This window comes from Hyaena hyaena, unplaced genomic scaffold (genome assembly GCF_003009895.1).
Source record: "Hyaena hyaena isolate Hyena2069 unplaced genomic scaffold, ASM300989v1 scaffold_889, whole genome shotgun sequence".
Classification (NCBI taxonomy): Eukaryota; Metazoa; Chordata; class Mammalia; order Carnivora; family Hyaenidae; genus Hyaena; species Hyaena hyaena.
The window spans coordinates 359,943-384,897 of record NW_024081523.1 but is presented as its reverse complement, the minus strand read 5'-3'; the positions used below and the strand labels follow the sequence as shown (position 1 = coordinate 384,897).

Sequence of the window (24,955 nt, the reverse complement as noted above, 5' to 3'; positions counted from 1 at the left end):
AAGGTCTTCTTCAGTACACTAAGTCACCAAGAGTACTTGCCTGGAACCTGGAAATGAACACTCAGTGGGCTCAAAGGATGTCTCTCCATCCTTTACACACATATACATCCTGAGCGTTTACCATGAGAACACCAAAAATACAGAAGATCCGAAAGTTGTATCAATCAACAGTGAAAATCAAATGAAGCCCAAAATCATTTTAGTCTTGACTATACCTCATTAGATTTTTAATATTTATATCTATCGATGGTATTATGACAGCTCTATACCTTCAATGGTTTAAAAAGCATAACACCCTATATTTCCTAGTATTTCTAAATGGCAGAATGTTTTCTCTTCATTGATAACTAGATATTTATTTATCATTTTGGTAAACCAAGCCAATGATAAACCTCTATGTTTGGTCTTTCTCCTCTATAAAACTCCATAGGTTATATCTTCTTAATACTTCCTCTATAACTCACCTGTGATACTAGTCATTTTGTGCTTTCAAACACTTTTAAAACAATATATTTATGTGTATATATACACACACACATATATATACATACATCTATACACATACATATACATGAGAATGCATATACATATATACATACACTGAGTTGTGACATTAAATACCTTTATATACAAATGTATAACACATGTATCACTTTTCTTTAAGTTTCTAAAAACAATACTTAGCCTTGTTATGTGAACTACATTCTATCTTCTCTTCTATTGCCCATCAGTTTTTGAATGCTGGCATGACCTACTGAAATGATTTCGTGACCTGCCAATGAGTTGTGACCTCCAGTGCTAAAACACTAGTCTAGGCACTTAAGTAATTAAAGCACTTAACTGATTAATAACTATTAATTAATTACCTCACATTTGTCACAACATCACCTGTCCCCTACTTTGTCCACTTACCCTCACAAATTGCAGAGAAGAACAAACTCTAGTCAGTCTACTATTAAGACATTAGAGTGTCCTAAACGATGATCCTTCACAGCACAGTGCTACAAGACTCAGGACTAACCAGAAAGCAGAAAGGAGCTAACTGGTCTTTGCTGGAGGCAAACAGAAAACCCATTTGCACTACCTGTACATGAACTTGTCAAAGTCTCCAGTATTCTGAAATAACTTAATAAAAACACATTCTGTTGCTAAAGGATCTCTGTCCTTGGCTCCCAGTGCTTTGATAAACTTGTAAATGATCATTAATTAACAGAAAGTCGGTTAAGTGTCTGACTTCAGCTCAGGTCATGATCTCAGTCAGTGAGTTCGAGCCCCACATGGGGCTCTATGCTGATGAAAAAGAGCCTAGGGCCTGCTTTGGATTCTGTGTGTGTGTGTGTGTGTGTGTGTGTGTGTGTGTGTGTGTATGTGTGTGTCTGCCCCTCCCTGACTCATGCTCTGTCTCTCAAAAATGAATAAACGTTAAAAAAATTTTAATAAATAAACTAGGACCAATATAAGCACTACTTTGCATTCCAGAATAGGGCAGATTCAAACTCAGAAGGTCTGCAGTGAGCCCCAAGATTCTTTATTTCTGACAAGCTCCCAAGGGGATGTCAATACAGTGGTCCACTAACATAGCACTAAACAGCACTGGGTTATTTACAGATCTAGATAGCTCTCCTTAGCCCCCCTAATAATATATGTTCAAATACATAGCATGGGCACTTAAGTGGCTCAGTTGGGTAACCATCTGACTCTTGATTTTGATTCAGGTCATTACCTCATGGTTCATGAGATCTAGCCCTGCATCAGGCTCTGCATTTACAGTGCACAGCCTGTTTGGAATTCTCTCTCCCTCTCTCTCTGCCCCTCCCCTGTTCTTGCTCATTCTCTCTCTCTGAATAAATAAATGAACATTAAAAACCAATACATCAGGGGCACCTGGGTGGCTCAGTTGGTTAAGCATCTGACTTCAGCTCAGATCATGATCTCAAGGTTTGTAGGTTCAAGTCCCATGTCGGGCTCTGAGCTGACAGCTCAAAGCCTAGAACCTGCTTCAGATTCTGTGTCTCCCTCTCTTTTTCTGTCCCTCTCCCATTTGTGCTCTCTCCCTCAAAGATGAGTAATAAACATTAAAAATAAATAAATACTTTAAAAAATACATCAAATACACAGCAAACCCCTCAGCAGACAGCACCTGCCATGAACATGGGTGTTTAGGTGATATCCACAAGCATTCTTTTTAAAATTTATTTCTAGGAGAGAGAGAGAGAGACAGTGTGAATAGGGGAGGGTTAGAGAGAGAGGGAGACACAGACTCCAAAATAGGGTCCAGGCTCTGAGCTGGCAGTCAGCACAGAGCCCGACGCGGGGCTCGAACCCACGAACCACGAGATCATGACCTAAGCGAAAGTCGGACGCTTAACCGACTAAGCCACCCAGGCACCCCTCGACAAGCATTTTAATGTGGGCTTCAGGTGATGGCAACCCATCAATGGTGGTAATAGAAAGGGCCACCTGGGAAGAATGAAGTGAGGGAGTTAAAGAAATGCACAGAGGAAATTGACTTGGAAAGCAGGACCAGGCCTCCTACAGAAACCTATGACCATCCACAGGTGGGAAGAGAACATCTATTTGGAAGTAACCCACATACTATCAACTTTGATACACTAAAAGTTACCCACACTATGTCTAACAGGCTGGCTACGGCTTCAGCTGGCTGGAAAACATACATTGATGATGAAAACCATCATTCAAACAAAAAAATGTCCACCTACCGTATTTTATTTGAAAGGAACACAGATGCTCCAAACATTCCCAAGTTAATTAGACGTTTTAATTGAAAGTACATACATGCTTCTACTACATCATTAGAGGTCAAGTTCAGAACATCAGCCAATTGCTTATATTCCATTAGGTCAGCATTGTTGTCTTTATTTTTTTAAGATCTTATTTTTAAGTAATCTCTACACCCAATGAGAGGCTCAAGCTCACAGCCTCAAGATCAAGAATCATATGCTCTACCGACTCAAACAGCCAGGCACCCCTGCTGTTGTTTTTAAATTACCATATTCCTCTTCATTATACACCATTCTTAGAAAATATTTCCCACCCTTTGCTCCATCAAATCATCAAAAAATAACTATTGGGAATTGAAATTCCACCCATTCGGAGGTCACTATTAACCAACTAAAGTCCAGACATGCTGTTCTACATGTTACTGAATTAATAAGGGTAAAAATAAAATTCCAGAAAAGGCAAAATCTACACTTTGTACCTAGAGTCTTATTTGAAGGCATGCAGCCTTTCCTCATTCTTGTGGATTTCATTAAACTAAGAAGCACAGAACACTGTAAACTGATTTGCTACTTTCCATACTTGCTGCCAAATTTCCACTTCTGCAAAACCAATTTCAGTAATAAAAAAATAAAAAAGGTAAAGTTAATCTAATTCTTCACATGGTCCTATTTATTCAGCATTGAGGTAAAAAGTTGGAAGAAAAGAAAGCAGTAGTTGGCAAATAATACAAATGTTAATTTATTTTCTTTATTTTTTAAATCGCTACATTGTCTCAGAATCGTTTCCTCCGCTTAGCTCTGGAAAGTTTTTCAAATGTGGACATTGCCAAACAATGACCTTGTTATAAGCCAATGTTTAGTTATTTTAAGGAATTCACTACCTTTTAGCCAAACGAGTTCTCATGGAAATCCTTCCAAACCACTGACTTTGTTAAGAATTTTTACACATTTACAATATAATGCTGTATAGCTTCTAAAAATGTTAAGATTTTACTCTGTGCACTACTTTAGCCTTTAAGAGAGCAGTATAATCTAAAATTAATGACATAGGTAAGACAAAGGGACACTTAAAAGGAAAAAGCATGGGGGCACCTGGGTGGCTCAGTTGGTTAAGCATCCGACTTCGGCTCAGGTCCTGTTCTCACGGTTCGTGGGTCTGAGCCCCGCATCGGGCTCTGTGCTGACTGCCAGCTCAGAGCCTGGAGCCTGTTTCAGATTCTGTATCTCCCTCCGTCTCTGAACCTCCCCTAATCATGCTCTCTTTCTCTCTCTCTCTCTCAGAAATAAATAAAACAAAAAAAATTTTTTAAAGGAAAAAGCATGAAGTGACTTTGGTGTAGCAACATTATATTACGGGGGAAAATCAAGCCAGGGCAGGATGCAATGCATGCCTCTGCTCCAGCTGCTAAGTACTAGACAGAAGAGTGATTTCGAAAGCATACCATTTTGCCATCTGCTGACTTATGAAAATCTCTCTCCCTTCCTTGGTGTCTTCAAAAGCAAACTCAGATATGTATGTAAAGACCAATTGGCACCATGTTTTTCAGATCCTCAGATGGAATAAGTCCTACTTAACCAGAGTCAAAACAGCTGGGAAATCCAAAACTGGAATTTTTGTGAAAAGGAAAATACTTACAACCACAAGAACTTAACACAATGTGACTGGCCAACTGCCCAATTACAATAGCTTGCCAGACAGGAGGTAGAGGGGAAAGGTGAAGAGATCAGGGTCAAGAGGAGAAAGCGAGACTCAAAGGTCCAAATGGGAGAGGAAGGTGAAGGAGGAAACTGAGGCACCGGAGAGCAAAGGGATTCAGAAAAAGCAGAGTCAGCACTGTCTACAACCCAGACATCAACAGAGAAAACAAAACATCCTGCCACGTGATATGAAAACAAAAGAAATCAGTACAACACTGTGGTCCTGGCCTTGGAAAAATCTCTCTGCATGCACCTCTTGAAAAGTATAAGAATTAAAGCTTGATGAAAGAATGCACTGGTCTGAACACTACTTAAATCAAAGCTCAGGAAGGACAGTTAAGGACTCACAGTCTGCGTTAGTCCTCCTGGCAAGGCAACCTGTTACCTGTGACCACAGGCCCCAGGGAAGCTGCCAGTCAAGGTTGGGCAGTGCATGCCAGTGGGTGGGCCCACCCCTGGCCTCCACCAGTCTGAGTGAGGCTCCACTATCTCTGCTTCAAACTCCCAGGGAAGCAAAAGGTGAGGATGAACAAGCAGCCGAGCTGCGGATGCATCTGAAGTGAGGCTAATTCAGCTGTGTGCTGTAGGAGCTAGATCTGAGTGAAAACGGCTTGTCTCAGGCATGCAGTGCATGTGAGCCTGCAGAGGCTATTCCCCTGCAAAACTTCACAATCCTGATAAAACTGTCCGCATTCTTCTCAGATCCTACTACAACATGTGACAGGTGGAAATGATGCTGCTGATTTCAAAATAATTAAGACAGACCATTCTTCTGGTAACTATTAACATTGTAGGCCTGTGCATACACACCAAAAACAAACCATACACAAACACACACGTGCACGGGCACTTAGTCACTTCAAGTCCAAGTCTTCCAAAGTAACAGACATTTCTCTGATACTTTAAAAGTGCATGACTCTAAGGGCACCTGGGTGTCTCAGTCAGTTGAGCATCCCACTTCAGCTCAGGTCATGATCTCATGGTTCGTGAGTTGAGCCCTGCGTAGGGCTCTGTGTTGACAGTTCAGAGCCTGGAGCCTGCTTCACATTCTGTGTCTCCCTCTCCCTCTCTGCTCCTACCTCATTTACATACTATCTGCTGTCTGTCTCTCTCTCTTTCTATCAAAAATAAATGAAACATTAAACAACAATTAAAATAAAAAATATATAATAAATAAAAGTGCATAACTCACATGCAACAATTGTTTCTAATTCAGTTAATTATTTGGGCCTTCCAAGTAAAAGTACACTTTGCAAATACAGGTATAACTGAAGACTGGTACACAGTGACTTCAGACGTCTTCTTCATAATTCAGAATTGCCATCTGACAATATTTTTACCAGCCTCCCCCCTGCCCAGGCCTTGCAACAGATCCCGGGTTGAATCTAACCAGGAGCTAGCGCTGAACTCAGACAATGATGTTATTATGGGAAGAGATTCCGTGTGAATGCAGACCTATCATTCAGTTAACAGATTTTCAATCTCACTGGAACATAAAAATTGCAACTTTTAGAATTGCTCTTACTCAGAATTCTGTTGTTCATTTCAATTCTACACCAAGTCAGTGACTCACCACCCTTTGAGGTTGTGATGAAAACTGTACCTAACACCCTGAAGGCAACTCTGAGGGGCGGGGTGGGGACAAGGCTCTGGGGACAGGAGGGGGAGGCCAGCCAGGACTTCAGAGCTGGGCTCCCTTTAAAGCAACTCCCTTCCGGAGCGCCTGAGTGGCTCAGTCGGTTAAGTGTCTGACTTAGGCTCAGGCCACAATCTTGTGGTTCGTGGGTTTGAGCCCCGCATCGGGTTCTGTGCTGGCAGCTCAGAGCTTTGAGCCTGTTTAAGATTATATGTCTCCCTCTCTCTCTGCCCCTCCCGTGCTCCCTCCGACTCTGTCTCTCTCTGTCTCAAAAATAAATAAACTATATACACACACATACACACACACACACACACATATATATATAGTTTATATATATATATATATAAAGCAGCTCCCTTCCTTCCACGTAAAAGCTATCACCGGCTGCCATCTTAATACGAACACCACTTCAGCAGCTTTCCTTTGATCTGAGATGATCATTTGGCCAATTAAAAAGCAACTCATTCTCAGCCATGCCCAGAACTGGAGAAGACAGCCACTGGAGACCCTCAGAATCCTCCTGCCTCTGGACTTGGGAGCATCATACCCGGGGGGAAAAAAGGCTAAAAGCAAACCCCTGAGTTTGGTGCCTCCCTCTGTCTATGGTGTATACTTGTCTCCAAGACCATGCCTGTCTACATCAATCTGGAGTTCGAGTCAAGAGGCTCCATGCAGGAAGAGTACAGCCTGTGCCCTGACCTCAAGGAGTCCATGGTCCAGTCCTGAGTCTCAAGCTGGGTGGCTGAATGATCCAATGATTTGTAATAAAATAGCCTTTTGTGTTTCTGGATCTAACAGGAAAAGGCAGGAGGGACCAGGGCAAGTGCTACTCAGAACAACTATAAAAGTGCCTGACATTCTTATTACAAGACATACTCCTGGGCACCACCTCTCTTTCTGAGTCAATAATCTCTTGGGGCAGAGTCATGGGAATCTGTATTTTTTATGAGCTTCACCCCCCACCCCGCAATTCTCAAACATACCAACATTTGAAAAACAGGTCTAAACCCAAATTAAACTGATTTGTATAGAAGAAGAACTGAGTAGCTTAGTGTGCCTGAATGCCAAGCAAACAGGACCCACCACTAACACAGCGGGCTGGGGAGTGGTGAGTCCTGGGGGGCACACCCCACCACCAAATGACTGATAGAAGCCATCTTACCTTTCTTGGGGAGTCAGGGCTCAAATGAGATCTAATTGCTCTAGAAAAATAAGACATGTGGCATGCCTTGCTTGGGAGTGCCATGGAACAATTCAGTCCTGTTCTGTGTCTTAAAAAGTTAAAAGGAGCCCAAAAAAGTGTTCACCTCTCCCACTGACATCCATGCTGTACAACAGAGGAGGCGGCATTCCCAGCAAAGGATCCAGGAAGGTCTACAAGGTGTCTAACTAGAGAAATAGGATTAAACAGGCAGCAGTGGGAGAGGGGCCTGTACTCAGAGACCAGATCAGGCCACTGTGAACCAGTGGCCACTTTGCCTTTGGAAGCAAGGCAGTGACAGGTCAGTTGTGCGGACCAGGTTAACTACAGTGGTGATTCTCAGAGAGGGTCCCAGACCAGGAGCATCCACATCCCCTGGGAACAGGTGAGAAATGCAAAGTCTCAGGCTCCACTCCTGCCAATCAGAAACTGCATTTTAAGAAGCCCTCATCTGAGACCCTTGTTCTAAAGTGCAGGGGGAGAACATAGGAGGAGGGGAGAGAAAACCAGAAGTCATAGGTGGAGCAATCTGTCCAGAGGCTGCTGCAGAAGTCTACGCAGGAAACATGAAGAATCCAAGGTAGTAACTATATGTAGGAAGACGGAAAGCCGTGTGAAAAAATACTCAGAAGTAAAATCACAGGAATTGGTGATACAGAGGTTGGATGTGAAGAGGAAGGTGGGGAGCCAGAACAAGTCCATTTCTGGCCTGGGTAACTAGCTTTAAATCAGGCAAAAGAGATCTTTCATATCATCGTACAGATAAACGTGCCAATGTCTGCCTCAACCTTGAAACACTCAAGTCTGTTTATAAGCCAGCTTGGAGTCTTCCAGATTCAGGAAGATTGTATTTAAATGCTTTTATGAAACAGCACAGTTGTGAAATGCATCCATGTGCTTTCTTCAGATACATTCTTCCACTATATTTTTCAGTAATGCATCTTGGAAAGCTTTATAAACAAAAAATCAATCCAGATTCAAAGTCTTGGAAGAAGGAAAAGGCTATAGAGAAATTACTTGACACAATCCAAAGAACAGCCATTTGCAGAGAAAAGTATGAAACACTACTTAATTCTCATCATGATTTTGAACAGAAAGGAAACACAGAACACTGTCTAATACAAAACACATGGTAAATGCTTCTCTGCCCAAGAATACTATTTACCTTAAGTTACTATGCTCAAGATATTTACGAGGGAAAAAAAAGTCCATTCTTAATTAGCTATACTCATAAGGGATGCTGTATAATTGAACAATAGCAAATGCTTCAAAATTGATTTCTGGCTTTATAAAATGTTTTTACACTCATCATTAAATATGGGTGTGTCTCCTGTTCTGGATATTTCTTTTTAAAACAGCAACAAGGCCCACTCTGAAGATGTGACTCCAGGGAGCTGGGAAGCCATCCAAAGTCTACATCTCCAGGCCCTGTCCTTCCTCTGGCCACTTAACATGGAGCAGTCATCTGACAGGACTGTCAGGTCCTATGGCCCTTGGTTGTACAGGGCCACTGACAGCCATGTTTGTCCCCCTCCCACCACTGCTGTTTGAAATGGCATCCAACCAAGCAACAGCAGTGAGCCTGGAAAGGGAAGAATGGGGTCTGATCTGTCCCAGGGGGGACACGGTCACATGTCCCTCCCTGTCGCCATTATAGCACCCTACAAACCGCTCACTGGGGTATCCTGCATGCAACAACACCTCAAGGACTTACTCCAGAGTTGGGGAAGCTAAAGTTCAGCTATAACTCAATAGTGACCTTCAGACGGAAAAAGAGCTAATACAGTCAGGTGGACCTGTGTCCTCACTTATAATCATAACACTCAGGATATGCCAGGCATGTTTTAAGCACTTTACATTATTAACTCTTGAAATCTTTATAAGAACTCCATGAAGTGGGTAATGCTATTACCATCATCTTCCTCTTTTTTTTTTTTAATATTTTTATTTATTTCTAGGAGAGAGAGAGAGAGAGAGAGAGACAGCGTGAGCAGGGGAGGGTCAGAGAGAGAGGGAGATACAGACTCCGAAATAGGCTCCAGGCTCTGAGCTGGCAGTCAGCACAGAGCCCGACGCGGGGCTCGAACCCACGAACCGGCAGATCATGACCTAAGCGAAAGTCGGACGCCTAACCGACTAAGCCACCCAGGCGCCCCTACCATCATCTTCCTCTTAGAGGCAGGAAAATGAGGCACAGGCAGTTTGACTGACTCATGCAAGATCATACACTTAGGAATGGGCAGAGCTGGGATTTGAACCGGCAAGTGGGGTGAGGTACCACCACATGTTACCACCTCTCTCCTGGCCAGTTCCTGCCTCCATGAGCCTTAGTCCTTCGCCTGGTGCTCTTGTTGGCCTTGCCAGGGTGCTGTGAGATCCATGAGATCCGTGAGACCAGAGGTGGAAGGCTGGCTTACGGCTCTCAGGAGGGCACCGCACGGACACTGTTCAGACTTCAGTTCCCATGTACAAAACTCACTGGGAGCCATGCCGTCCCCATGGCATCACCCCCATTTCCTTACTTCTGCTTTGCTCTCTCCCAAGCCAGGCTGCATGTGCACTCCTGCCTCCACAGCCCCCACCACCATTCCCTTCCTAATGCACAGCACAGGCTGTGCATTTAGGCCTGAAGTGATCCCACCAGCCTACTAAGCCATAAGTATTGTCAGTTTTCAGTACCGATGAGGCCTTTAAAAATCTTGAAGCCAGTCTCTGAAATTCAAAAGTATGACAGAAATACTGTACTTTCTACCAACACTGCCTAAGTTCTCACCTGCAGGTTCATTTCCCAGGTGGGCTTCTCACTAGCTCTGTGGACCTTATCAGGGTTGCCTTTGGGAAACAGCTGCCAGAACAATCCCCAAAAGTTCCCAAGGTCAGAGGTTGAAACCAACAGCAAGGATTCTTAGCCCACAGTGTGAAATGAACTGGGATTTTTACAAATACTTGTTAAAATCTATCCTGTCGCAGGCAGGGCATTTTCTTGAAATTATCTTTCTATAAATGAAGAGACTCAGAGTGCTCTAACAACCGTTCACCAGGAACCAGGAATCCAAGTCCTTGGCTGCAAAACCACATTCTTTCTTGGTAAACAATATGAAGAAAAATCTATCATCTAGTAAGCAGAACAGCAAGAACCCACTGGTCTGTTTTTCTACCAGTAAATGGAATGTGGGGACAGAGTTTTACTGTTCACTGGTGCCAGGACTGGATGCCCCCATCTCCTGCAGTGCTCTGCTCACCTCGCCAAGCCTACCACACTAGGACACAGTGCACTGTAGCTGGGCTCTGGAAAGCAGCCCTACCACCGTTTGGTGAGCACGCCCTCGACTAGAGGAGGAACACAGAAGGATGGTCAGTATGCCAGAGAAGGAATGGTGAAAGCAAGTGGAGCCATCCAACCTGGAAGAGAGGGAGACCCGACAGGGCATCAGAAGTGTCTTCAAATATCTGCCAACATGAACAAAAAGCAAACTCTGCTCTGAATCATAGGCCAGGGGAGGCCAGGAGGAGGCACATTTCAATCCGGTCTAGCAGCGTTCCAGCTGCGGTAACATCCTCAAAATGGGCTGCGTTCAGTGGTGATGGACTCCCCGTCCCCAGAGAGGTTCAAACCAAGGATGGCTCCTTTAATCAAGTAACATAGCAGAAGGAATTCAAGGTTGGATGGGTGTAGGTGGCTATAACGTCTATGAGACAGAAGGTCAGAATAGACAAGTCCTAGAAAAAAAGACATCTGCAAGGAGAGAAGGAAATAGTGGAGGAAAGAATAGCAACAACAAATAACATAATATGAAAAAGGAAAGAATTGATTGAGTCACAGAAACGCTATACTTTAGAATCTCACCATTCCCCCCTAATTGTATTATGCCCCCATTCACACCAAACATGAACAAATTTGGCCAAGTTCATATAAAGCCAATACTACTCAGCTATTGTCAGAACATATTAGAGAGAGATTTGAAAAGTGCCCTCCTACATTTTAGTTGTTCATGATACCATATAAAAGATAATCTTCTCCAGTTAGGTTCCTAAGGCAAAGAAAGGCTTTGGAACTCCCAAAAGGGCTGCTGAAAACCCAGAGAAGGTACCATGTCAAGGGAGCTATCTGTTATGTGAGAACATGTTTGTGGTCTTGGCCAGAAAGAAGCTCAAGGCAGCAAAGTGTGTATTTCCAAAGCTGCCCCACAAGAGCTGGTACCAGAAAATCAGTAGGTTAAAGCAATGACCTTTGATAAAAAGCAGTATGTGCTCTTAGGAAATTATTTGAAAATAAAGTTTTAGCCTTTTCTCTTTAAGAGAAAGGTAGAATGCATGCTCCTTGAGTTTTTTAGCAAGATGGATGGATAGACAGATATTATAGCTAAATAATATAGATGATAGACGGGTGGTTGATACATAGGAATGATAAGTAGAAATAGATATAGATGATAGATAGGCCGACAAATATACAAATGGATGGATAGACAGAAACAGATAATAAAGATAAATAGATATGATAGGCAAGCAGATAGGTAGATATGGTTGATAAAGATGATAGAAAATATATAAAGATAGATGATAGAAACATAAAAAGACAAATAAAATCAGAAAACAAGCTAAAGAAATAATTGTAAGAATATGAATCAATGCCATCTAATAATCTATATAACACAACATTCCAGGCTAGTGGTTTATTTAGTACCTTAGTACCTCTGCAAGAGCTTCACCTGTGTGATGTTTTAGCATTTAAAACTCACTCTACCCAGAAGTCACTTAGAAATGAGGAGGTAGCCACAAACTATGCAAATTCACCTTTCATTTCAGACATGTGAAGTTGCATAAGTGCTACAAAAAAACAGCCGTCTCTAACAACAGAGTTTGTTTCAGGAACATGCTGTCATCCTGAAATGAGCAAAAGATGATAAGCTGTAACCTGCCCCACGACTCACTGGTGTGCCATTGCATTGGGTCCAGTTATGTATGGCAGCAGCCCAGTCAATTCTGGATTAAAATTATGAAATGCCCCAGTAGAGGGCATTTTCAGGGAAGACTTCGTTTTAAAGAGGTTAAAAGTCCACTTTTTTGGGCATAAGCCTTTCTCTGCCTCACTTGACCATTATCGGTAACCTAGCCAGGAAAAGAGGAAATCTGCACCATGAGAGACTGAACCATGGCCTTAGTAACAAGCTAGAAAGACATACTATTGGCCTAAATACTGAATTAATAAACAACATATTTATTAACTACAAGCTTCTATAAGATATAATCAGATCACAAAAGCTTTTAAGGGATCTGGTAAAAGAAGGAAGGGCAATTATGAAACGAGATTAGACCTTCAGTGTACAGGTGACAGGTTATTCCATCCCCTGGACTTCCCTCTAATCATTTGTACACATTTGTTTAAAGAGACTTGAATTGGAAGTCATGAAAGCAAAATATTAAGTACACATCCAAATTCAGTGACCATAAAGTCTTCAAGAAAATGTATCACATTTCCAGTGTTTTCTCTATTGCCCCAATGGCTATCTTACCACCAGATTCCATTTTAATGCTAACAAGAAAGAACTTCATAGAATTCCCTGATTAAAACAAACCAAGAGTTTAAAAAGAAAACCCTTACTATGCCTTTAGAGATGTGCCTCTTTATTGTCAAGCAAAATGTTCTGGAAGCACAGAAGAGAAGTAGAGCTACCTCTGATAAAAGGGTCTGCCATTTGGACCTCGGCAGTTTGCAACTATCTGTCCTGGTTAGAAAAAAATGGATTTGGGACAGTGGCAATGAAATTTCTTTTCTGGATATTAAGTAAACAAATAAAAAAGGAATAGAAGCTGACATTGGATTGCTGACATCTTTTCAACCACTATCTGACCAATAGGTATGTTCTAATCATTACCCACCATTTTCTACTTGTCAAAACTGCCATTCACTCTAAAGCAGGGTTTCTCGACCTCAGTACCACTGGAACTGGGGCTGGATGATTCTTTATTGGGGGAGCTGTCAGGTGTGTTGTAGGACATTTCCAGGATTCCTGGTCTCTACACACTTGATGCCAGTAGCACCTCCTGCTTTATCAGGAGGAAAGCATCTGCCTCCAGTGATGAGAACACTGAGAACAGCACCTCCCCTGAGTCTGACAAACACTAACATAAAGGAACAAAAGGTGAGGCATTGAATTCCTCTGTATGCTACCCATTGAGAGAATGGCTAAATCTCAACTTTATGCCTTAATATTAGGCTTCTGAAGATCATTTAAATGGAGACAATTTTCAAAACAGGGCTTTTCCACAGGAACCAGGCCATTTTCATCCTCCACAATCCAATTCCACCAATTTAAAAACCAGACCCACAGCATACATGCTTGGGCCCTTCTTGAGCCGGGGCCATGAAGCCATGCATATCCTCCCAGACTCTTCCACCGCTACTTGATTTCACGGCAGCACATTTTTAACTGGAAATGATTTGTGACAGCTCATAAACAGCTCTGAATACAAACCATTGTCAAAGGAGGTATTAACAAATTTGCACTTCTCAGAGTTCCCACACAGGCAATTTTCTCATCATTCTGACAAGAGAAATGTTTAAGGAAAAGGCAACAAACAGTTCTGAGATCTATGGGCAATGTTTTCCAAATAAGTGCAGCAAACAGCTATTTCATTTCAGCAGAATGAATTTCCTTTCACCCCACCAAGTGCACCTGCAGCACTGGATGCCCAGACACCTGGACTTGCCCCCTCCACTCACTCAACCCCCACCTCCTTGACCGTCTCCATAGAAAAGAGAAGGCTCTCTATTGCATGCTAGAATGCACACCAGCTTACCAGGGGGCTCATTTGCAAAAGTCCCCCTAAGAAAGCGTCCACAGGGCGCCAGACTGCTGGAGATACTGTTTGGGGGTGTTCTGTAACTCGACCCTGTTCACACCAGCTCTGGATTGAAACCCAGCAGCCCTGATGAAACACTGACCCCGAAAGCCAGAAGGCTTCAGAAACACATACAATTGTTCTCACTCAGTGCTTCTCAAACTTTAAGGTGCCCAAATCCCCCCAGAGATCTTGTTAAAAGGTAGATTCTGACTTGCAGGTCAGGGGCAGGGCTGAGAGCCTGCATTTCTAACCAGGATCACAGGAGGTAACTCAGATAACAGAGCCAGGAAAGTAACTCTAACTTAAAAGATGAGTGATTTCTATTCCCAGCATAGGTAGGACCTACCTCAAATACAGGAGAATGTTTTTAAAGGAAGCAAACTGATTTAGATTCACCCAAAGTTCCCACCACCTGATTCAGGAGGTTCATGGATCTAAGTCCTGTCAACTATATACAATCACTGCTCTAATTTTTGATAGAATAGAAGAGCATTAAAACCTTGTGTATGCACAGCATCCCTTCCCCTGGAGAATCCAAGTGCTTTAAACTGAATCTTACAAAGAAATTCCATTTCTGGGCACCTGGGTGGCTTAGTCGGTTAGGCGTCCGACTTTCGCTTAGGTCATGATATCGCGGTTCGTGGGTTCGGGCCCCGCGTCAGGCTCTGTGCTGGCTGCAGGCTCGGAGCCTGGAACCTGTTTCGGAGTCTGTCACTCCCTCTCTCTCTGACCCTCCCCTGCTCACGCTGTCTCTCTCTCTCTCTCTCTCTCTCCTAGAAATGAATAGAACATTAAAAAAAAAAAGAAATTCCATTTGATTTCTGGACAACAATTAATACTCATAATGTCCTAAGTAAGTAGCACACTGTTTTCTAAAAGGTTATCGAAGGACGCCTGGGTGGCTCGGTCAGTTCAGCATCTGACTCCTGATTTTGGCTCAAGTCATGATCTATCTCAGGGTTGTGAGATCGAGCACCATGTCTGGGCTTAAGATTTTTCTCTCTCCCTCTCTCTCTGCCCTTCCTCCACTCGTGCGCAGGCGTGCACTCTCTCTGTAAAAAAAATTATTTTTAAAATAAAAATAAATAAAAGGTTATTGAGCACAAAGATTAGGCAGAAATAAGAAAAAAAAACCACAGTAATAAAAGTAAGCCAAAATACCTCTACTAGTAATTATTACATTTTTATTATAAAAAATTGTCTTCTTACAAAAAACAAGAGTCAAAACGACTCCTTCCTTGATCTTCCCCCATCCTAATAAAATACAACTCCAGTTGCTCAACCAAAAGCTCTGAAGCTCCCTTGTCTTTCTCAGCCCTCAGCAAATCCTCAAAACCCCACCCTTCCAAGCCCTGATTCCTTCTGTCCACCTGGTCCACCCTGGTCTGGGAAACCATCCTCTCCAGAGACCTGATACTGAAACAGCTTCCTGCGCCATCACCCACTTCGCTCCGGAGAGATCCTCATGAATCTAAGCCAAGACGCTGCTCTGCTCTGTGCCTGGAATGGCACCCTTTCATTAGAGCCCTCCAGGACCATGCACACACATGCACATCTGCCCTCCCTCCTCTCACACTCCCCTCCCCTTGCTCCTCTTCAGCCACATTGAGGTCTTGCTCAAGGCCTTTGTACAAAGTTCTCTCTGCCTGGAAATTGTCCTAAATACTCACATGGACCATTCCCTTGGGTCCCTCCTCAAATATCACCTAACTGCTAAAGCCTTCCCTGACCCCTATATTCGGAACCCCACTTTCATAAACAGTGGAGTTTTTTCAGGAATACAATAGTGGATGATGTATGTATAAGGGCAAACACTATACCTGTATTTTTATGCCCAGCTATGCCCCCAGATCAGCTAAGCAGCCTCAAAGCAGCCATTGCTGTGTCTGTACCCAGTCTTCCCGGACCGTGCAAGGGGAGACCCTCCATACCCCTGTCCACGCTCCACACTGCAACCAGGTGAATGGAGCCTGCCATCCTGCAGCTTCCAGCACTCCACTGACTTCCCAAAGCCTACAAGATCCCACGGTCTCAGCAAAGGAAACCCTCAGGCTTCCTGCGGGAACCCCTATCCTGGCCTGCTGCAGCCGCTGTCCATGCTGTTTTCCATTCCCAGCTGTGGAGTCTGTTCCCCTGCCTCTGATGTGAGCACCTGTTCTGGGCTGGCTCTTCTCCCACCTCCAGAAATCCCAGCCACCCCGGGAAACCAGGGAGCCTCTCTCTCATGCTTGTCCTTACTAGCTCTCCCAGAGGCGAGTCTACATCTATTCACAGGACTGCTTGATCCCTACATTCTCTCCACTTTACAGGCAGCTCTGTGAGGTCAGGCTGAGCTCACTGAGTTAGTAGAAGGTTGTCAGAAATTCACTCAAAGGTCTCATGGTCAGCGACACCTGAGTGTAGAGGGTCAAGGGCTCTGTGCCCAATCAAGAGAGCCTGTGTCTGTTACCACAGAGAAAAAATGAAAATATCATAGACCCTGATTGTTAGAACTTTAATATCAAAAAGACTATCTTGAATTCCAGCTTTTTCGGTTTCCATTGAATACATTCCTTCTTTCATTCTCTCTTTCCCTCTCTTATGTGTAGAATTCACAAGGTAACACACACTGTACCTCCCTTTACAAATTAACCCCCATTAGCATCATGTGCCATAATCAATCCCAAAAGGAGCCTTGCCTGCTGGTATTAAATCAGTCATTAGAAAGACTTATTAGCCAATCTAATGTTAGTTTACCTGCAGGCTTAGAAATTTCATCAAATAGTAGGGGGAAAAGAAAAGAAAAAAAGGATTTTTAAAATATTACTCTTCCCAGATTCTCAGATCTCTCTCTAAGAAAAAAAAAAAAACAAAACAAAGCAAATGACACCCTTCAGTAAACTGCTTCAGCATGTTCATGCTAAGAATGGCAGTATACAGAGGCGCCTGGTGGCTCAGTCGGCTAAGTGTCTGACTTCAGCTCAGGTCATGATCTCACGGTTCAAGGGTTCAAGCCCCACATCGGGCTCTGTGCTGACAGCTAGCTTAGAGCCTGGAGCCTGCTTTGGATTCTGTGTCTCCCTCTTTCTCTGACCCTCCCCTGCCCACGCTGCCTCTCTCTCTCAGAAATAAATAAAACATTAAAAAAAAAAGAATGGCAGCATACAAAAAAGCATCATGCCCCCTTCACAACAACTGTCTCTGGTCATCTGGAGGCTCTGGCTCCTGCTGCCCATTTCCTGTGTCCTCAGCAGCTCCCTCCACTCCTCTCCTGTGGTGCCTCTCCGAGCTGACAATGCATCAAGACCAAAGGCATCCAACACTCGCCACTCAGGGCTCCCCTGGGACAGCCAGCAGTCTGATCCTGCATCAGGAGCCCACACCAGCCAGAAATCACTCAGACTTGGGAGCGGGGGTGTGCCAGGAGTAGGCAGGCGTGGACCCTGGACCCTCTGGCTGCCCCAGCTTCCACACTAGCACGCGTTTGTCTTGTGCCATCTGTTCTCTGAGGCCCCGTGGTGCAGGCAGTGGTTTGGAAAACAAGCAGAATGCCCAGATACGATATAGAAGATAAGCCAACAAGGCTATACAGATACTAAACTAGAACAGGGCCCGGGTTCCAATATCCCTCTGCAGACAGTACTGTGGACATGGAAGGAAAAGGGCAAACGAGGCTGCTTCTAAATGTTTCATGTAAGCCTTACTTGTAATATCAGCCAATGGCATCTAGTTTCTCACACCGGCTTCTCCACATTTTTCGACAGCCTTTACACATTATATATTCAGATATTTGCCACATGTGTCATCTCTGAGATTGTACTCTGTTAAGTGTGGACCAATTCCCATGAGGACACTATGCAACACCACAGAGATACAGTATCACAGCTGTATGTCACAGGTACACGAAAAATGCATCACTATCTACCTATAATGAATTTCTAATTCTTAATATGACTAAGTGCAAAAGTTGGACCTTGTCACCCACATCTACAGCAGTCCCTGTGCTTAACGCTATGAGGGGCACTCACCAACTCCCAATCGTGTAACTACAGTGGCAACCCCGTCATTGGTCTTGGGTTTCTAGTCATAATTGTAACAATCTTAGCAATGGCTACTGGAAGCATGCCTCATGTGTATCAAAGGCTACCTGAGGTCAGTCACCAGGTCAGACCAGGGCTGCTGTGGACCCCCTTGGGTCCCCAGTACCTGGCTACACTGGACAGAATGCAGTGAACAACTGTTGAAGGTATGAACGCAGACTTGAATTTGAGCTTCAGCAATGATGTCCACTTTTCATTAGAAACTTCATTTACAGTCTCCAATATGAGGAGACTTCCAAATCACACTGTCTCTCACTGGAAGACCCAAGTTCCCTTGGATAATCGTTTCTATGCAACCACAAAAATAACATTCTTTTCAATTTGTATCAGTTAGTCACCAGAGTTGAGTTTTCATAGAAGCCATACACTTGTTTTGAAGACCAGTTAAGGAAGTCATCCTAGCCTCCCCCATTTGAGGCCAAAGGCCAGAAATTTCACATTTGGATTAAGCAATTTTTTCTCAAGACACCATCTCCTTACAATGTAAATAATCTCAAGAGGTCAATTCTGAAAATACTAACAGCTATTAACACCTTGGTGTGAAGTAGCTGAGCAGTGAAACCCATAAATCTTATTAGTAGTTGGGTGGCCATTCATTCATTCATTCAACAATTACCAGATAACGCCTAATGAGGTAATGACTGCCCAGCGCCAGCCAATAACTGGGAGAAAGTACAAGAAAGATAGCTCTGCCACCAGCAAGGAGTACATCTGCACCAAGGGGTAACTCTTCAACCTATCAGTATCCAAGGGGCGACATAAGGACCCAGGGCACCTGGGAAAGGTGTAATATGGAAGTAAGGCCATTGTTCTGTGAGACCTTGCCCTTTAGCCTGGCTCTTATCACACATCTAAAGCAAAATGGACCTTTTCTTGAGGTCATGCTGGGTCACAATGAATAACAAGCACAAACTAGAAGTGACAAATACAGGCTCCAGGTAGACTTCTCCAACAAATCTTACTCCATATTCCTTGCATGTGGAGCATTCTTCTTGGAAATTGTGGCAAAAAGCAGGAAAAAGATCAGGGCCAGTCTGCATTTAAAGGTGCGTGCAGTAGCAACTCTAGAACGTTAAGAAGAGACCACATGACCATGCCAGGCGAGACTCCACAGGTCATGGGTACACACGTGGGAAGGGCACTGCCAAGGATCACAATGACCCATTTAAGGCCAACTTACTCAACAGAAAATGAGATTTGGTGGTGACAGAGTGTGATTAGCCATATGCTGTTCATGGCTGAGAATGGGTAATGACCAATTCAGGCTCACTTTCTTGTTCTCTACTTTTCGAGAGTTTGAAATTTTACGATAATAAAAAGTTAAAAATAAAATTGTTTAAAGAATAAAAAAGAGCAGTGGCTAAATGTAATGTGGCATATTGGATTGGATCCAAGAACAGAAAAAGGACTTTAGTAGAAAAGCTAGTGAAATCCAAATCAAGTCTGTGGTATTAGTTAGCAGTTCTGTACCAATGTTAATTTGATACATGATCAAATTATCACAATGTTAACGTGATAAGTATGCGGTGGTTATGCAAAATGTAAATATTAGGGGAAGCTGGGTGAAGAGTAGGAACTCTCTGCACCTTCTTTGCAACTCTTCCATAAATCAACAATTATTGCAAAGTAATTGATGGAAAGTTAAAAAGGAAAAAAAAGCAAGGGCTTAGTGATAGAAAGGGGAGGGATATGCATTTTAAAATCCTACAGCCACCTTAAAAATGTAACCCATAATACCAACTACTTCCTGGCATCTAAAAGCTAGCCAGGTTGGAATTTAACAGACTGGCTGGTGAGAATGGGTGTGTTCCAAATTATGATGTTTAAAGGTCTTCAGTTTACCCTGGTCTTTTTGTCCTTAGCATGCCATTACTGTATCTGTGTGGGATAAATATACATTTTCTGTTAGGAAACAATTTTTAAAGTGCTTGTAGATAAAAAGGCATTGTAGACTTTTGGGGGAAAAAAAATCAACCAATTTTTTTTTAAATCTCGGGTTTTAGATCTTGTGATCTACCTGCAAGACTATTTAACCCCGAGATTACTAAGTGCACATGTTCTCTCATTTCTACCTGTGACTAACAGAACACCAGGAGTGCAGACCACCAGATCCTCCAGGTAAACCAGCTAAATGTTGCAATGGCAGTAGACAGCCTCTGACACAGCTCACTCTACAGTTCATCTCTGGAGGCCAGTTTTCCAAGACGGATAAACAGAGGAATTCTATCACCATGGATCACGCAGAACCCTGCCCACTCAAGCCAATGAACTGTGGTCCAGTCAACCCGGGGGGGGGGGGGGGGGGGGGGGCGGGGGGGGGGGGGGCGGTCTGCATCATCTGCATTTTAGATTATGGCAGGGGTCACACAAAGGGAAACAAGCCACGCAGCCTTGGTGTGTGAACATGCATCAGTAATAAATCTCTCTCCTCCTCTCCCCATCACCAATGAAGTACTTTACAGAAACTTGACCACAGATTTCTGTGAGTGATTTAGACAAGTGGCCCAGGAGAATTCCACACATGTCCCAAACTCAGGGCTGCAGAAACACAGTGAATGCACATCACCAGGTGCCAGACAGCTGAGGTGCTCAGGGCCAGGACCGATAGGCACAGTCTGATCTCTATACAGCCAAAGCATCCAGAACTTGATGGCAGTGCCGGCCGCAGAGCACTTGGACCTCTCAGCCTGCCAGCACAGCATCCTATGCAATTAGCTCTTTAGTGAATGCTTTATGATGATTTTACACGATATGGGTTATCTGCATTTATCATTGTTCATGCACTTTAATTAGCCTCTAAAAATACAGGGACCCAACCTTCATGCCAATCTTTGTTCACACATTGAATCCATTTTTAACAATGCATTTTTAATTTGCTCTTGAGCATCTACTTATACATCTGTCAGTGCCCGCCTTGTAATTCCAGGCAGAGACCCACTCTGCAGAAAAGAGTAGTGGCAGCTACAGTGTTCTGATCCCCTGAACCCCACTACATGCTAGACACACCCTCCACCCTCTGCAAGCCTTATTCCCTTAGTAATCCCACTGGGCTGCAGACAAGTAAATGTGGAAGCCCAGGAGAAGAGAGGGAAAGAGCAGGCTCATGCTCACATTTGGGAGCCAGAAGCTGCAGTCTGTGCAGGTGATCTGGGAGACAATATCACTTTTCTTTCTCCTCTTGAAGCAGGAACAATCGTGCTGCTGGCTTTCATCCCATATGGAGAAATTGCTATCCATGGTCCTTAGGGACAAGCAGAGAGCCAGGGTACAAGATGTGGGTTTAAGGGACACCTTCCTGCCCGGATTAACTTGGGCAAATCACTTAACCTCTCAGTTTCCACATTTGGAAAGCGAGGATGACAATATCTGTATAGTAAGCATTTGGCAAAGGCTTATGTGAATATTAATTAGGAATAGTAGCATTTCCTGCTAGAATCAACTCAGCAAAAACTTTAGGCAGCTCCCCAAACTGATACTGCTTAAATCCAATGTATGAATAAAAAATTCTCCCCTCACCTGCCTGTCTCACCTTGAATCTGCCCCATTATCTCTGGTACTGAGAACTCACTGACAGTGGGGCCAGGATAGAATTAAGCATTCCTCCCATAGTCAGCCCTCCACATGGTTCAGAACCTGCTGGGTGGCACATGTGGTGTTCTTCCAAATCCAGGAACATGTGGTCCCTAAAAGTCAGGGTTATTCCAAACTGCTCACCCCTTAAAAGCGTTTCTTGACATTTCTCCGATGGTGCTGAATATGGCACAGCTCAACTTTTGGGAACCCATCACCTCCACCAAATGGAGTGTATGCAGGTCCAGCGAAATGAGACAGATGATAATATTCTCTAAGAATGTCATGTGCACAAAAAGTAATGATCCCCACTTTGGGGCACCTGGGTGGCTTAAGCATCCAACTTGGCTCAGGTCATGATCTCATGGTTCGTGAATTCAAGCCCCATGTTGGGCTCTGTACTGACAGCTCAGAGCCTGGAGCCTGCCTTGGATTGTTTCTCCCTCTCTCTCCGCCCCTCCCTCCCTCACTCACAGGCGCGCGTGCACGCACTCTCTCTCTCTCTCTCTCTCTCTCTGCCTCTCTCAAAAACAAATAAACATTAAAAAAGTAATGACCTCCAAAAATAATAGGTCCATGAGGCACAGATAATACATGTGCTTTTGTTTGTTTCTTGCAGAGCATCTAACAAAATTGCTAATGAGGCATACATGCTTTCTAAATATTTATTAAATTTAATTTAAAAATGAGTATTCCCACCTACTCCTAAACACAGAAAATCTCAACCACAGGGTCAATCCATAGCCCTGCTAGAAGCTCAAACTTCACACAGGAACAGTACAATGCAAGCTGTGTGTGGTGTGTGTGCATATGCATGCGTCTGAATGGGTATGAACATGTTTGTGTCTGAAAGTACTGAAGACTGTATGTATGTCTACATATGTGCCTGTGTCTTTGTGTGTATCTGAATGTATATGAGTGTATGTCAGTCTACGTATGTGTGTCCGTTTCAGGGGAAGGGAGGAAGAGGGACCTAAGCTTTCGATGGCAAAATTTGCAGGGGTAGATAGAAGTGATTGTATTAACCACAATACACTCGATGTGGATCAATAAGTAATTTTTAAAGATTTCAAAGGTTAATTGGTAACCATAACAGCAAAAAGAGAGGCCTAGGTAGGTAACAGAGAAAACTGGGGGCCCTTACTATACCATTAATTTAATTTATGCTCAGCAATTAAGTTTACTAAATGATAAGTAGGTGGAGTTTGGCAGATGGAGGGATAGGGTGCTGATGTAAAGTTTCGAGTGCTGTCCCCATATTTTGACTCACTTTTCTTCCTCACAGTTTGAGAGGTGTTATTATGCCCACTCTACAGAAGTTCATAGCATGTCCAAGGTTAAGAGCCAGAAGTGACAGGGGCCAGGCATAGCTCCAGCAGGCTGGCCCAGGGCAAGGTGGCTCTCAAAGAAATCAAGGCCTGGTTGGGAAATTAAGATCAGCTGGGATCAGACACAAAGGCTCTAAGTGCTTCCAGCATAAAAGAGAGCTCAGAGAAACTCAAATAGGGGATGCAGAACTGAGGGATATGCGGAACAAAGGCACAAAGGCAGAGCAAGTGCACAGGGAGAGCTGAACCTCTACAGACAAGCAGACTAGGTGCTCCCAGCAAAATTGAGAGCAGGCAAAGCGACAGCCAGCACTGCTGCTCCAGATAAGTCAGATGACAGTGCTAATTTGGACCTAACAGGGGCTCTAATTGTTTAACAGCTGAAATTAAGTTGGGACAAGTGGGGTCAGAGCTGAGAGCAAGGCCACACAAAACTGTTATATGATATTAAAATAAACTACTTAGAAATTACTTTTAGTAAAGTGAATAAAACAATACACCTTTTGCACTTAGTTCTTAGTTCTTATTCTACATACTTCAGAGACTGCATAATATTCCATGATTACCATATCTTAAAACGTAAAATTTTATCAATCTCTGTATTGTTCTTCTGAAAAATCCATGTCTTAATGAAAATCGTTAGTAAGTGCTTGAAGGTAGTTCTCTATATCTGACTCGAGTCTACAAAGCTTTTGCCTGCCCTCCCGTAATTAGATGTCACTAATCACCCAAACACAGCTCCAGGCCTGAAACCAAAACACCAGTAGGAATTAAACAGCCTATTTAGAGAGCACATCCTAAAAACCTTAACCCCTTATCTGTAAAAGAAACGTGAACTGGTATTCGGGCCACTTGAAATTTCCTTCTTTTTGGTACAACTTGAAATACCAGAATCCTAAACAAAATTATTTTATTTCCTGGACACTTGTAAATAAAGGATTCTAGTTAAGTCACCATGTCTGAAGCACTTCTTTGGTTTAATAAAACTGTTAAATACACATTTTCTTTTTCCTAAAACCCTCAATCTTTTATTATTTTAACATTATATGTATTTTGTAAACTGTCTTTAAATCACTTCTGGAAGAAAGATGGGCATGCAGAAAGAAATTAATAAAAATGCAAGCAATACAGATGGAGGAACACTACCAAGCTCTCCTACGGGATCTATTCTCTGATGGAGACCTCAATCTGAGCTACTCTCAAACATGATGAAACTAGACTTTGGGGCCCGAGCCTATTCCCACAGCAGAGGGTGGCCAGCACAGGCAACACAAACCATTCCAGACAACCTAACGAGGTCATCCTGTCTCATGCAGGTGGCAGAAGGTATGGATGTAACAGTCATCCACTTCTCTGGAAATCCATACTACTCTGTAGTCCACAAGAGTCTCTCAGTCATTTATTTATTACAGTAAAATATGGAGATACAGAAGACAGTGGAGTATTCATCTTTACAACCTTGGCCTCCAGCAGAAGTGGTTATGATGTAGGATGTGCTTAGGAATGTCCCATGAAACCAATATCCAGAGGGCTCCATCATGAGATGAACCAGGGTGCGGGGAGGGCTGGGGCGGAGGGAGAGTGATGGATATTTTGCTTTTGAAGGAAGAGCACTACACAGCACCAACTTAAGCGGGGAACCGCAAAGTTTGGAGGGTCATGTCTGCAAAGGCCAGCTGGTCAGTGAGAGTTAAGAAGTTGTGAGGCTGGCTGACCATCAAGGCCCAAAGACAGCAGCCTTTTGGCAAGAAAGCCTTGGGCCTGAATTCACCTGCTATTCTCTCTGCACTAATGTTTGTCCCTTAGACATGCCCACAGTCCGACCATGGTAAAATCGATTTAGCGAAGGTTTG

General features: G+C 43.4%; 1 protein-coding gene across 6 annotated transcripts in view; it reads right to left on the bottom strand.

The window, feature by feature from the left end:
• The window catches only part of LDLRAD4 (low density lipoprotein receptor class A domain containing 4), a 437,927-nt gene that overhangs the window by 390,122 nt on the left and 22,850 nt on the right, over positions 1-24,955 (bottom strand). Inside the window, exon 1 of one of the 6 annotated variants that reach the window (XM_039220443.1) lies at positions 18,252-18,399. The exons of the other annotated variants lie outside the window; for them this stretch is intronic. The gene's annotated coding sequence lies outside the window, so the exon portion shown is untranslated. Of the gene's footprint in view, positions 1-18,251; positions 18,400-24,955 lie in introns of those variants that run through there. 6 annotated transcript variants of the gene reach the window in all.